The sequence below is a fragment of the Poromitra crassiceps genome (genome assembly GCF_964638095.1).
Source record: "Poromitra crassiceps genome assembly, chromosome: 28".
Classification (NCBI taxonomy): Eukaryota; Metazoa; Chordata; class Actinopteri; order Beryciformes; family Melamphaidae; genus Poromitra; species Poromitra crassiceps.
In genome coordinates, this window is record NC_139651.1 from 6,273,250 (window position 1) to 6,288,551 (window position 15,302).

Sequence of the window (15,302 nt, forward strand, 5' to 3'; positions counted from 1 at the left end):
CATTTGCATATTTCAGAAAACTTGTAATACAAAAATTATTAAAATGTCAGCTTTCCAGTCATACCCAATTTATGCAATTTGGGAATAATGCTCATATTTTGGCAAGGTACATCTCTAGAGTTAGGAAATTATGTGATAGCATTGCACCAATGGTAGCTATGTAAATGTGTGTTATCACTCAATTTATAAACCCATGCAAAACACACTTTTCAAACCTATTATTTGAGGGACTTACTGTAGGGACATATGAGGCTAAGTTCATGCACACCAAGTCTAAAAGCACCAAATTTGCCCCAGATGTCCTGTAGCCCAGGGTATGCAGCCGGTGACCCCCAGGGTCATCATGATGGTCAATCCAAAATGGCCACCACCCAAAAAAGGTGGCCATATATCTTTTGAACCAGATGAGCTAGAATTGCTAACTTGGTCTATATTTGTATGTTTTTGACCATTAGAAAAAGGTGTTGGAATGCTTATCTTTACAAGTAGATGCATGTGGACCCCTAATTTGCACATTTCCAAGATGGCGGCTACCCGGAAATGAGTTTTACCATAACTTTTGACTCTTTCAGCAAACCTGGTGTCTATTTTATGGTGTTTAAACACACATAAATCACTTCTCCTGTCAGTTAGATTAATAATCTGCTTTGTGAACCCTCACAACCCTCTGGCTGAACAAACTAACTGACGTATGCAACTCACACCATAAGCGACTTTGACCGTGGCACGGCATGTTTTCTGAAAACTGCTGATCTCACAACAGTCTCAGAAATGGTGCAAAAACAACAACTTTGGTCAGCAGAAAAGTTTCTCAGAATGCAACACGTCAAACCTTAAGGCGGATGACACTTTGGTAGCTGGTTAACACCGAGCTGAAAGCTGATACCTACCCAGTATTAGGTCTGGCACCAACCCTTCTGAAACTGCTGATCTCACAACAGTCTCAATAATGTACACAGAAATGGTGCAAAAACAACAACTTTGGTCAGCAGAAAAGTTTCTCAGAATGAAACACGTCAAACCTTAAGGTGGATGTCACTTTAGTAGCCAGTTGACACCGAGCTGAAAGCGGATATCTACCCAGTATTAGTCTGGTGTTCCAGTAAAGTGTTCAGTGAGTGTAGCTATAATGCCAGGGCAGCTTCTGTTTTGCTCTTGCACATTCATTGCAGTGGACTCCATTGTGTATTTGAGTTGAGGTTTGCCAAAGTGAAAGGGGTTGGATACGTCAAACAGCACATATTCAATTTTTCATTTTCTAAAAAATATTTACTACCCCCTAGAGGTCTGGAACTACAATCGCCCCTGCTCCTCATAACACAGAGATAAGTCCAGCTACCAGCAGTCTTATTATCAGAGCTCATCTTGACCAGTTAGTTAATTAGAAAATAACATTTGAATCTATAGGCCTAAGTATTTCATGGGAATATTAACACAATTACACTAATCTATTATTGACCAAATATTAATTAGGATATGAATAGATTATTCAAAATGATGTGATCATGCTTATGTCAGCATGCATTTCCAGTTAACTTCTGAGCTGTTCCTGTTCTTGTTGAGTGCAAAGTGGGGGTTTTCTATGTGTGAAAAGGGCCGAGGTGTTTAGGCCCTTTTCCCAGCAGATAGGCAGGTTTCCTCTTGAAGCAAACAGCAATTGTGGTTGTTTGTGGTGTGAACATGCGGCTCTCTGTCCACTGAACTCAGAGGCTCATTTCTGAGAAGCGACAGGCAGGACAGGAGGGCTTCTGACAAAACTAAGTAGACCTCTGCAAATGATTTCTGTGACATCACACATCACACATCACACACACATGGTGGGCATGATGGGCCCTGGGCCTGGAGACATAAAATCCCCTTCCCTCTCTGGCGGTGAAAGAGTTAACAAATACGCTGAAATGAAACTGCCTCCGCGACGCTTCCGTGACGGAGAAGTTTCTGGTGTGTCCCCGCCGTAAGCCTCCTCCCTGTGAGCTTAGAGATGACTCTCTCTCTCTCTGTCTGTTGCAGGGTCTCTCTGCCATCAAGCACTGCTGGGGTGACCATCAAGGAGACCACATCCAGCATCACCGTGGACTGCAAACTCGGACTTAGAGCTATCTGGAACCTGGATGACTCCCTTGATGTATGAAACACACACACACACACACACACACACACACGCACGCACGCACACACACACACACGCATGTACGCACGCACGCACACACACGCATGCACGCACACACATGCATGCACGCACACACACACTAGGACATTCCTGACTACTCGACTAATCCCAAACAGTAGTTGACTAGTCAACACTTCACGGGAGATTTTTTTTTTTTCATCCAATACAAATGATCCATTCTCATCAAAAAGGTCTCAAAAACAAACCAGTAAAGAGTTAACTCATGTATGCGGCACCAACCTGGGGGGTTGTGTAAAGAGCACCCGTGTGGGTGACCTGACGGAGCCGGATTCTTTTTTTATTAGGGCAGATTAATTGCCCTAATGCTGATTGCCCTAAAGCTATCAGTGATTAATTGCAGGGGCAGTACTGAATGTACTTTATTGGAACAATAATTAAATTTAAATTCTGGCAACGCAGTAGTCTCACATAGCCAGACCTACATATCTCCACAGTCCACACCTCATTTTAGTGCTTCAGAAACTACTGCAGTAACTTGAAGTTACTTGGATTAGTACTTTTTGGAAATTGTAATCCCTTAGTTCCATTACTAGTTACTGTGAAAGTAATACAATTAAAGTAACTAAGTTATAAATAAATTGGGATGCCATTTGACTTTTTCCATTTAGACTTTAAGCTGTAGGGCTAAATCACATACATAAAAATTCTGATTTGGGTCACTTCAAACATGTAGTGTAATTATGCATTATTATGCACATTCCCAAGCTTTTTTATAGATTTTTGTTTTATTAATTGACTTTGGGACACCTGTATTATTTCGTATGGGTATAGTAATACTTGAATGTGTGGTGGTCTGGGATAACCCTTCACATGTCACTGCTACACATTGTTGGCAATGAGCCACAGAAGGTGGGAAACAAGTTGAGCAGGTATTTCGAGATTTTGAGTGATTTGGTTACTTTCATTTCTGTAGCAGATCTATTCATGGTTATTGGTTAATGAGTGTTTTCATAAAACAAAAGGGAAAGTATTTATTTGTTATGGTTTTGGTGGAATGTAGAAAATAGTATGTTGTAGAATATTTAAAGCAATTTTTCCTCACAATTTACTTTTAGACAGACAGATTAAAATACTCATAACTTTTGATCTGAGACAGCTATCTCAGTCATTCAAAAAAAGTTATATATATGGGAGTTTCTAATTTATGGAAATATCAAAAAATGAAAATGTTCACCATGTGAAGGGTTTCTGTAGGCCACCACACAAATACTCAGGTAGGCTATGCAGGGGTTTTCTGTAGATAAAAAAAAATCCAGATGTGTATTTGCTTTTGAATACATCTGCAAAAATGAATACACAAAGGGACACATGATGATCGACAGGTGTGAATGTCTCAACCGGATCAGTGTCTACATGCCTGCATAAGCCTGTTTAAGTGTATGCACGTGCGTGTGTGCACGCATGTGTGCAAAGCTATGTTTAGCGTGTGGAGACATTTAAATACTTAAACAGAGCGAAAGTCTGGCAAATATTGATGGAGGACCAATGCGTGGTGGAGAGTGAGTCACTAGGTGAGTTTGTGTCCTATGTCGAGGAGAGATAAGCAAACAACGATAAAGCTCCACGCAAACTTCAGCTGCTTTAAGTCAATACTTGCTGAGTACACCTAATGAAGATTGATGAATGAAAGATAGCATGAATAGAGATTGATATGATTTTAATATGAGAAGTATATGTAAACAGAAGGATGTTTACCAAATTCGCGGTTCACAAGCAGGATATTGAGACGCCGAGTTTTGGGGAGGATTTGAAATAAACTGTCTGGTGGTGCTATAGACGGAACTTCGACGAATGACTGAATTATTACATTTTGTTATATTGATATATTTGTTTGTGGCTTGTTGACAGATTGAAATGGATGACAAGTACAAGGGCCAGACCTGTGGACTCTGTGGAGACTTCAACGGCCTGTCAGATGAGTTTATGCAAAATGGTAAGATACTTTTTCCAGTGTAAGGGAGGGATAGAGACAATGCGGAGCGCGTCATCATTCAGAAACCACGTGCAAAACGGGGGGAAACATAATTTTGGCGATTTTTTACATTTGTTGTCTGCGCAGCCCACCACACAACAGCTTTTAGCTATGTTTAATTCAAGGAAAATGACACTGGTGTATGGAAGTGAATGGAGAGCTTTCCCCCATGATGGGCGTGGCCTATTTCATGCAGTGTCTCTATATGTACATTGCATTAGGCGGCATAGTGACTCAGTGGTTAGTAGGCTACTGTTGCCTCACAACAAGGTCATTGGTTTGAATCTCCACCACAGTCCATTCTCTGTGGAGTTTGTATGTTCTCCCACAAGCAAAAAATAAAACTATTTAATGTTGATGAAAGTAGTTGCCCGCCCCCCGGTATACAGCAACATGAGAACTAGAAATGGTAAAAACAAAATACTATTTTTGAATTTATGGATTATTAGAGAGCCAAAGTGAATGTCACTTCACCAGAGATGCTCACAAGTCATTTTTTGCAAGTCCAAGTCAAGTCTCAAGTCTTTGGTCACAAGTCCAAGTCAAGTCTCAAGTCTTTGGTCACAAGTCCAAGTCAAGTCTTAAGTCTTTTATGGATGAGCGTTCTATCATCTGCTGGATGCCATCCAGTCTGCTTAAAACACTGCATAGCTAAAACTAAGGAATTCAAAGCATGTATTGCATTTTCCTCACTCCTTATCTATTAGCATACAGCATCAGCATTGATTGGATGACATCAGTATAGATTTGTCAGTATAGAATTAGATTTATAGATGTTAATGCACAAAAAAATAAATAAAATAAAAATAAAGATTGTTCACAAGTCCCAAAACTCAAGTCCAAGTCAAGTCTCAAGTCTTTGAGGACGAGTCTCAAGTCAAGTCTCAAGTCACTGTGAGACTTAAGTGCGACTCAAGTCCAAGTCCCAAGTCCAAGTCCCCATCTCTGCTTCCTGCTTTTCTCCCTGTACCAGCGTGGGGAAAATGTGAATGGTGGAGAATGGAGCGGTACGCAACCTTTTTGATCCCGTTTGAATTGTGCCACGGGAGTACACATGTCAGGTTTGTCGATGTAAACGATAACTCTGCAAGTCGAGAAAGTCGCAGTTTGTGGTAAAAAAAAAAGTAACGTATCTCTCCGTTCACAACCATTCATGTTTTTCACACGCTGGTACAGGGAGAAAAGCAGGAAGTGACGTTCACTTTGGCCAGAAAAGAGTCTCTAGAAAAAGGTTAGAAATAAAATGTTGAGGTGACAGTCGTGTGTGTGTGTGTGTATGTGTGTGTGTGTGTGTGTGTGTGTGTGTGTGTGTGTGTGCACGGCACGCGCGCATGTGGTTGCAGATGAACCACTGTCTGTGGAAGACTATGCTGAGATCTCTAAGATGAATGGACCCACAGAGGACTGTGATGAACCTCAGACCACCCCGACCCAGAACTGTGGAAATAAGGTAGTGCTATCACGTTTCATTGGGGTGGGACAAAATATCGATATATCGATACATCGTGCGATACATCACGGCACGGTGTCCCTTATTTTTCCACATTGAAGGTGGCAACCAAAACATTTAGATTCTACATATTATTGTGAGGTCATTTTGTTGTGAACTGAAGGATGATGTTTTGCAAGAAATTATCTCAACGATCCCCTTCCCTGTGACTTTTAAGTTATTTGTTTTGACTGACAGCGTGATTTCACTTAAATATCACTTAACACGTTCACTGCCGTCGACGAGTTAACTCGTCAAAAAAAAACGTTGATCAAAGCCCCCTACATCTCCTATAAAAATATGGGAGCCACCGAACGTGTACAACCCATTCCACCGACCCACTAATTGGCGACAGTGCTCTCCAGACTAGAGAAAGCCGAGCAAAAACAGCAGGAAAAAGCGTGAGGAAACCATTCTCATGGCGAAAACGCTTTCACGCTGGGAGCTGGCGCACAACGGTGGGGGATTCCAAAAATAGACTCTGGGTGCAACACACTTTGAAACACGTAGCAGAAAGCCCAGAATCGCACGCAGCTTCATCAAAGCTCACAACCGAAACCCCAGAATGAACGAGCCCGATCCAGACTCGGCCGACGAGCGGCCGCCAGGCAGCACAGACAGGCAGCAGAGACTCGCCTGTGACACACGCTGCAGAGCCACCAGAGACACACCCACGGAGGGAGGAGTTTGAAGGAGAGGGGGGTGGGGGTGCTGTTATATTGGAGGAAATTACTGTTCAGAACTATTGTTTAGATGTCTGATGTCTCACTGATGCCAAAAAATAAATGGTTAAAGTGACTGTTCTGCCTGTTCTATTGAATTTCACAAAAAGGCATTTATCTCAGCTTTCCTTCTCAGACGCTGAAACCATGCTGTATTCAACTGCTAATGCCTACATAACAGAACATGATAAAAACTAACTCTTTTAGACAGAGAAAGCACACATTCTATTAGTTCTTTTGAGATATTTTGTGTTCACAAAGTCCTAGCAGAAAATAATCCTCGGCTCTTGAAAGATGAGCCAGAATCCTCAAAAAAACCCTTGGCAGAAGCTACCTACTGTATTGGAAAAACTGTTGGCAGTGAATGTGTTAAAAGACTTTACTGGACATTTTACTTGGACATTATCCCACGTTATCCCATGCCCACTATCCTACCCCCCTCCACCATGTCATTTTAAAAGACTTTTACTTTGCACAGATTTCATGTTTGCTCCATCTTCATACACTGTACTGCACGGAAACTAATTCCTCGTTTGTAATATTACTCACTATGGCTATTAAAATGAATCTTGAATCTCCCCCCCAGGACATCTGTGACGAGGTGTTCTCAGTGGCTCCGTTCAGTGACTGCGTGGAGCGTCTGGATGTGGAAGCCTTCAGCAAAGCCTGCATAGCTGATCTGTGCCACTGTGAGAACGAGAACGAGAACACCACCAACTCCTCCTGCCTCTGCAAAACCATCTCCGCGTTCTCCAGGCAGTGTGGCCACGCCGGCGGCACGCCCACGCAGTGGAGGAGCCCGTCTTTCTGCTGTAAGGCCGTTAATGCCTAAGAAATAGAGAGCACACCCTTTTCTGCCTTTTCTTGATCAATAACTATGTATTTGGTAGAGCTGGGTATTGGCAAGGACCTCACGATACGATACGTATCACGATACATGGGTCGCGATACGATTGTATCACGATACATTGCGATACAATACATATTGCGATATATTGCAATACTGTACATAATTTGCTGAAAATTTAAAAATAGAGGTAAAAATACAACATGCTGTGCACCACCCAGGTAGTGTAATAATATGTACATCACTTTATATTGATAACTTAGTGGACAAATTGAGTCAAAACTACAGAGTGTTGAGTGTCTTACTGAACGCACTGAAATAAAAAGTATTCTTATTGTGTCACTGAACACACGGCTGTGCAAAAAAATCGATATGGCAATATATCACAATATTTTTCTGAAATATCGATACAGTATTGCGGAAAAAAGTATTGCGATATATTGCCGTATCGATTTTATTGCACAGCCCTAGTATTCGGTAACGTGTCTGTGTGTCTGTGATGCTACAATAAAAAATGAATGATAAAAAATATATATATGTTGTCGAATTAAAACCGTCTATAGTTGCAGTTGCTGTACACTTTGATGCAGATTTTGTAGTGCTGTTAGATTCTTGTGTCACTGAATTCAAACATTTTGTCTCTGCAGCCCGGAAATGTTCCCACAACATGGAGTTCTTTGAGTGTGGCAGCTCGTGTCCCGACACCTGCTCCAACCCCCAGGCCAGCCAGACGTGTGACAGTCACTGCATCGACGGCTGCAGCTGCCCTGCTGGTACACACACACATACATGCACGCACGCACACACACACGCACACGCACACACACACACACACGTCCGTCCATACACATTATGACCTGTCATGACCTGGCCATAATGATCAAAAAGTTAAGTAGTTGTTAAAATGCAAGGATGACGTATGGCTCAATGGAACGCTGTGGTTATATAGAGTACTGCAGGGATGACGTATTTTTGTAGGCTTAACCGGAAATCGCCGCCATGTTGGTTCGTCGAGGGGGGGGAGTCTATGGGGTTTTAGAATGGGGATTTCACTTAAATGCATCAAATAAGGTCTGTGGTTAATAAAGGTTTGTGGGAGTGCAAATTTGGGTTCAGTAGGATAATCTTCGTGAACCTTAATCACTTTTATGCCTTTTTAAGCATTTACTAAAAATCATGTAAAAAGAAACGTACCAAAAAGTCAAAGTAGATTGCTCCATCAGATCTGGAGGTTATCCATTTGTGACCTCAGGTGCCATCTTCCCTCTGCTCCTCAGGAACCGTCTTTAATGACATCGACGACAGTGGCTGTGTTCCACTGACACAGTGTCCATGTGTCCACGATGACCAAGTCTACAGCTCTGGAGAGTCCTACTCCAGCAACTGTCGATCCTGGTAAGCCAAGAGAGTAACTCGTACTTGCTACTGGTTACTGCAAAAAATAATAATAAGTAGAGTAAAATACAAAGTAATCTAGTAGATTACTAGTAGAGGCAAGAATCCTCAAACTCTCTACTAACAGAGAGTTTCAGGATTCTTGCCTCTTCTGGGCGTCATGTCCTCAAGCCTCACTTATAGACGGCAAACATTAAAGGTTTTGCCTGAGGAACTTTCCTTCACCCCCACCCCCCCATGTTTTAGTTAGCTTATGTGTTGGCCTATTTCCCACGGATTATCTCCCTAAATATATACACACACATATATACAAAGAGGTTACTACAGCAAAATAAATTAGTACTTATTTCCAACTATAATTGCTACGTACTTAAAGGATGGCTTTACCGGTAATCAACTGACTTTGTATCATTAATAATCTCGGTAAAATAAGCACATGTGCAGTGTTTACCTTCTCTCTCTGTGTTTTCCTCATGGAAATCTCCCATTTCCTCCTCTGGCAAAGCGCTCCGTTGTGACGCGTTTTACGTCACAACGCGTCACAATGGAGCTGTGGAAGTCGTGCTGGAGAGGCAGAATCTGCTCCAAGGGCGGCTGTTATTGTTTATTTTTAATGTTTTAAATATGCGCACATCCATGGAGAATTGCATGGAGAGCCTTAACGAGCCCTAATGACTTGCAGCTGGTGGGGGCGGAGTTTCTGCAGATACAGCAGGAGCAGGAACAAATTCACCATGAGGTAGAGAGAAGGCAAAACACTGGCCATGTGCTTATTTTACCTCGATTATATGAGATACAAAGTGGGTTGATTAGCGGTAAAGCCATCCTTTAAAGGGACAGCTCACCCTAAAATCCAAAATACATATTTTCCATCTCACCTGTAGTGCTATTTATTTAGCCATCAAGATTGTTTTGTGTTAGTTGCCTGAGTTTTGGAGATATCGGCCCTAGAGATGTCTGCCTTCTCTCCAATACAAGGGAACTGGATGGCACTCGGCTTGTGGTGCTCAAATGGCAAAAAACGACATTTGAAAAACTCAACAGCAATGTCTCCAGAAGTCATGACTTATCCAAGCAAATCCAGCAGTTTCATGTAGGAACAATTTTCTTTCGACCTAACTACTACCGCTGGCTGCTGCTCTATCTGCTGCTAGCTGCAGTTTCATGTAAGAACTATCTAGTAGCTAGCAGGTGTACTTTGGTGCGTTTGCCTGGTGTCAGTTTGTCTGTCAGCAGATAAAGTGTGCGTGTCCCCACAGTGTGTGTGACGGCGGCCAGTGGAACTGCAAGGAGGAGAAGTGTGCAGGAACCTGCTCTGTGGAGGGAGGAGCCCATGTCAACACCTTTGATGGTAAAAGCTACACCTTCCATGGAGACTGCTCCTACGTCCTGGCCAAGGTAGGATACCACATACACACCACTGCTGTAACACCACGTCACTGCTGTTTAGTTTAGTTTAGGATCAGAATCAGAATCACTTTTATTGCCACAGTATGCAAGTTACATACGAGGAATTTGTCTTAGTGTCTGTATGCAGCGTAGCGGTCACATCAATATACAGAGATAAGAAGTAGGAAGATAACTAAAGACAATCGCAAAGTTGCAAGTGCAATCAAATCGAGTAAATATATACAATATGTACATGAGTGGTGAAGTGTTCTGTGGATGATAAATATGAATTTACGTTAGATTTACATGAGATTTACAGACTGAGTTAAATAGACGTTAAATAGGCAGTGGATTTACATGAATTTACAGTCGGAGTTAAATAAGAGTTTACATTGAATGTACATGAAATTTACAGGCTAAGTTAAATAGGCATTAATGTGCAGGGAATTTACATGAATTTACAGTCCCAGTTAGACAGGCATTAAATTAGATATGAGTTCCAGTTTTATGGGGGGGGAGTTCAGTTGAGTTTAGGAGGAGGTAGTGAGTTTGTGTGTGTGGGGGGGGGGATTGTTGGTGAGGTATGTAATGTAGGTGTGGTGTGGTGTGGTATAATGAGCATATATCACGGCCTGTCGTGATCTATTGCTTAATTATACCACATCACTGTTGTTATACCACCTACTGTACATAACGTTGTTATTATGTGACATACGGACCTCTGCTATGGCACCACATGCAAACCACTGTTACACAAGCCCAAAGTCCAGCTACTCCAAGACCACCGACCACACTGGAGGGTAAAAAATTCCCGAGCCATTTGGATTATTTTTCCAACAAAACTCCATTTGAGAATAGTAAGGACCCTCCAACTTTTGGCCGGTGACCTTAAAGTGACTGGCAGAGCAGGGCAGACCATCTTAACAGCCGACATGACTAGTATTTAGATGGTCTCTTGGGTTTATTTCCCACAAAGTCTTGGTCTCTGTTAATTGACATCAGAGGAAGCTCCACATACAACATTAATCCATGATGGTGTGTCGTTCCTCTGCGGTTTGTTTGATTCATTCATTCATTCATTTGATTTCATGACGACACTGACGCTGTGTCCCCATGTGTGTTGCAGCAATGCCAAGGCTCACTCTTCACTGTGCTGGGAGACGTGATGAAGTGTGGTGTGGCTGACAGCCAGACCTGCCTCAGAGCTGTCACCCTGTCCCTGGACAGCAAGTCTGTGGTACGACACACACACATACACACACACACACACACACACACACACACACACACACACACACACACACACACACACACACACACACACATGCACTGAATCTGATTTTGTGATTGACAACTTACCAGATGCTATACTAATACTGTAGTAATGTAGTAGTATTAGTTCATCCTTGGCCCATGACCAACCTTTCTACAAAGTAGGGATGTGACGGTTAACCGTTAACCGTTTAACCGTCGAGAACGTCTCTGACCGGTTAACCACATTAATTTGCATACAACGTGTTGCCAATCTAGCTATCTTTTTCCTCCTTTGTGGGAAGCAATGTTAACCTAAGTATATTAAAACATGGCACAAGGGTTAAAACAAAAGCCTTGAATTATTTGCAAATACTGTTTGACCCAGGTTTGCTGTGATCTCAACGTTGTCTTTCCACATAACAGGTTCTCAAAGTCCAGGCAGGAGGGCAAGTCTATGTGAACCAGATTATTTCTCAGCTTCCACTGTTCACACGTGAGTTGTTCTACCATGCCTCTTGTATCTCATCTAGTTTGAGTTAGTATCGAAGCTCACAGTTAAAACAACTGAATAGTAGTGCACACATACTGTATGAGAGAGTACGGGAACTACGGGGAATAAATCTTCATAATGTAGAACTTGTTCATAAGACAGGATGGAAATGCCTGTAGGTATAAAGCTGGCATTATACGGGAAATTGCGATAATGTTGATAAGGGTGATTATGGACTTTTGAAGTATCTTCTAACTGTTGCAGCGGAGCTAAGCGCCTTCCAACCATCCTCCTTCTACATCGTCATCACCACCAAGGTGGGCCTCCAGCTGATGGTGCAGCTGTCTCCTCTGATGCAGGTCTTCATCACAGCTGCCCCTGCTCTTCAGGGAACCACCTGTGGTATGATGCCTCCACAACTTCTAGAAGAAGTCTAGAAAATGTTTCTTCTATGTTTTCCTGTGGGGCTTAAACACGCCTGTCCTCTCATCATGGAGTGGACAAATAAAGGAGGTGCCATTTACATTGAAATGGTTTAGGATAGTGTGTTTTTGATTATAATGTATGTATGTTTCCCATCGTGTATGTAAGGATGTTTCAGTAGTATATACAGATGTTGCCTGTTTCCAGGGGCACTATTGCTGCTGAGTAGTGTAATGAATTACTTTCTCCAGGGAGTAATTAAGTAAAGTAAATCATTACTTTTTTAAGTAATGTGTAATGTAACTTTTTTGAGCAACAACCCCTAACACTGCTCTCGGGTGCCTCCCTCTCACCCACAGGTCTCTGTGGGAACTTTAACAACATGGTGACTGATGACTTCAAAGCCATGAATGGGCTGGTGGAGGGCACTGCTGTGGCCTTCGCAAACACCTGGAAAACCAGGGCCAGTTGCCCTGACGTCAAGGCTAACTTGGTACAGCCCTGTAGCCAGAGCGTGGACAATGGTAAAACTGCACCTTCTTTGTATAACTGAAAAAGGATAAATAAATTGTTGAAAAAAAAAAAAAAACTGCACCTTCTCTGATACAATATGACTTGTTAAATATAGGAAAAATATAATACCTTATTGTCACAACATAATAAATCACACCATACAATACTGCACCACACAATATTAACATATATCACACCATATAGCGTCACGGTATCCGATTTCGGAAGTTTCTCATCAATTAGGAAATGCTCCATCTGTGTTTTTTGTTTGTTTAATATAATTTTTACCTCAACTTGTAAGTGATTTTTTTCCAGTCCCTGCAAATGGATGGTAGCACACCCATTTTTCCAATTCCGGACACTTACATTCGTCCATGTCGTTATATTCATATACTCAATATTAACGCTTTATTAACCCGTCCTGTACATTTACAATGTTATAGAATATATACTTATAAGACATACAGGCTATGCACTCAAAGCTCTTATTTTTCCATTTATCAGAGAATACCGATTATCCACACAAAGTGATTGTCGCTGGGATTTAAACTGGCATTTAAGGCTCCAAAGGCTTTAAAGTGCGTAACTTAATGTTTTATAATACTTAAATGTGTAGAGATATTGTTGAAAGTTGATACATTAGCTAGCGAAATATGTATGAATTTATGTCACTTGGCTTTCGGTTGGGAACTCCATATAGAAATGCGAATAAACACAGAGAATGTCTGCAATAGGATGCTGTCCGCGATTGGATCCAATTCTGTTATACACCACACCACGTTTTCTAACAACTGTGTTTTGTGTGTGTTTGTGTCACAGAGCGTTATGCCCAGTACTGGTGCGCCAAACTGACAAATCCTAAAGGAGCGTTCGCTCCCTGCCACTCCGTCATCAGCCCCGCTGTATACAAAGAGGTAAGCACACACAGTATGTACACTCACAAACACACATAGACCAGACCTGCACATCCAAAGCGTCAAGGCCGCGCCCCTTTTTGGGGGATAGAAAGAATGAATAGCGTTGTTGTGATGGTATTTTTGCCTGAGTCAAAGAGGATTTCCGCATTCCCCCAAAAAGTGGCGTGGTGCAGTGCGATGACGCGTTGCAGTTCTGGGCCCCGTTCCAATACCCTTGTACTTCTTTCTTGTAGTATGTACTGCCGCTGCCCTCACAAAGTATGGATTGTAGTGTGCAGCATGCATGCAAAATGCATACTATTGGGACACACTACATCTGTCGTCACGTGAGCTTCCTGAACTCCGACCTCTTGCTCACTTCCGCCGACATCCGCAGCGCCACATTAGATTTTTTTTTTTTTTTTTTTTTTTTTTTTTAATTCAATAAACAAAGAAAGTCTGGCAGTAACAAACAGTACATTATACAAAAAATTCAGACTAAACATTTACAAAATTGGAACAGACAATCAAATAAACAAAATAAAATAAATAAAGCAAAAACATTAAGTCAGAGATCTAAACAGGAATCAAGATATGCATGTTTTGGTACACACCATGCTTGTTTGGTTTTAACATATTTCAAGGCTTTCTTAAAGTTAATTATCTCATTCATGAACACGCAGCTCAGTCAGTGCGACGTAACTCCAGTAGGTGGCGGTAATGCACAAAAAGTTGTTTGCCAACCGCCATAAAACATTAGAAGAAGAAGAAGAAGAAGAAGAAGACATAACTTCCTGCTGCGCAAAGGATTGTGGGGAAGATTGGCTGGTGCAGCATGCATCGATGCATACTCCGAAATAGGAGCTGATGTAGTACAACATCCTGGTACTCTTGGCATACTGCATCTGACATACTATGTATTGGGACATACTAAATCTTTTTTTGCCTACTAAATAGTATGGAAGTATGGGTATTGGAACGGGGCCCTGGTCTATGCTTAATATACACACACACACACCTGTTTGATGTCACCTGCCTCCTTGTGTCTCATCACAGAACTGCATCTACGACACCTGTAACTGTGTAAAGAGTGAGGACTGCACGTGTGCTGCCGTCTCCGCCTACGTCCGTGCCTGCTCAGCTGCTGGTGTCCAGATTAACGGCTGGAGGAACGACATCTGTGGTGAGAAGCACACTGTAAACAACTATGTGTGGTGAGAAGCACAGTGTAAACAACTATGTGTGGTGAGAAGCACACTGTAAACAACTATGTGTGGTGAGAAGCACACTGTAAACAACTATCTGTGGTGAGAAGCACACTGTAAACAACTATGTGTGGTGAGAAGCACACTGTAAACAACTATCTGTGGTGAGAAGCACACTGTAAACAACTATGTGTGGTGAGAAGCACACTGTAAACAACTATGTGTGGTGAGAAGCACACTGTAAACAACTATGTGTGGTGAGAAGCACACTGTAAACAACTATGTGTGGTGAGAAGCACACTGTAAACAACTATGTGTGGTGAGAAGCACACTGTAAACAACTATGTGTGGTGAGAAGCACACTGTAAACAACTATCTGTGGTGAGAAGCACACTGTAAACAACTATGTGTGGTGAGAAGCACACTGTAAACAACTGTCTGTGGTGAGAAGCACACTGTAAACAACCCAGTCTAATATCAACTAGAAATAGCCACCTGGCGGCTGTATGCCTCCGC

General features: G+C 42.1%; 1 long non-coding RNA gene across 1 annotated transcript; it reads left to right on the forward strand.

Annotated features, from left to right (window-relative positions):
* Positions 1 to 2,032: 2,032 nt before the first annotated feature.
* On the forward strand, positions 2,033 to 5,610 carry LOC310799662. The gene is made up of 3 exons (XR_014553821.1): positions 2,033 to 2,125; positions 4,040 to 4,124; positions 5,507 to 5,610. It is a non-coding gene; the product is annotated as an uncharacterized lncRNA (long non-coding RNA).
* Positions 5,611 to 15,302: the final 9,692 nt, after the last annotated feature.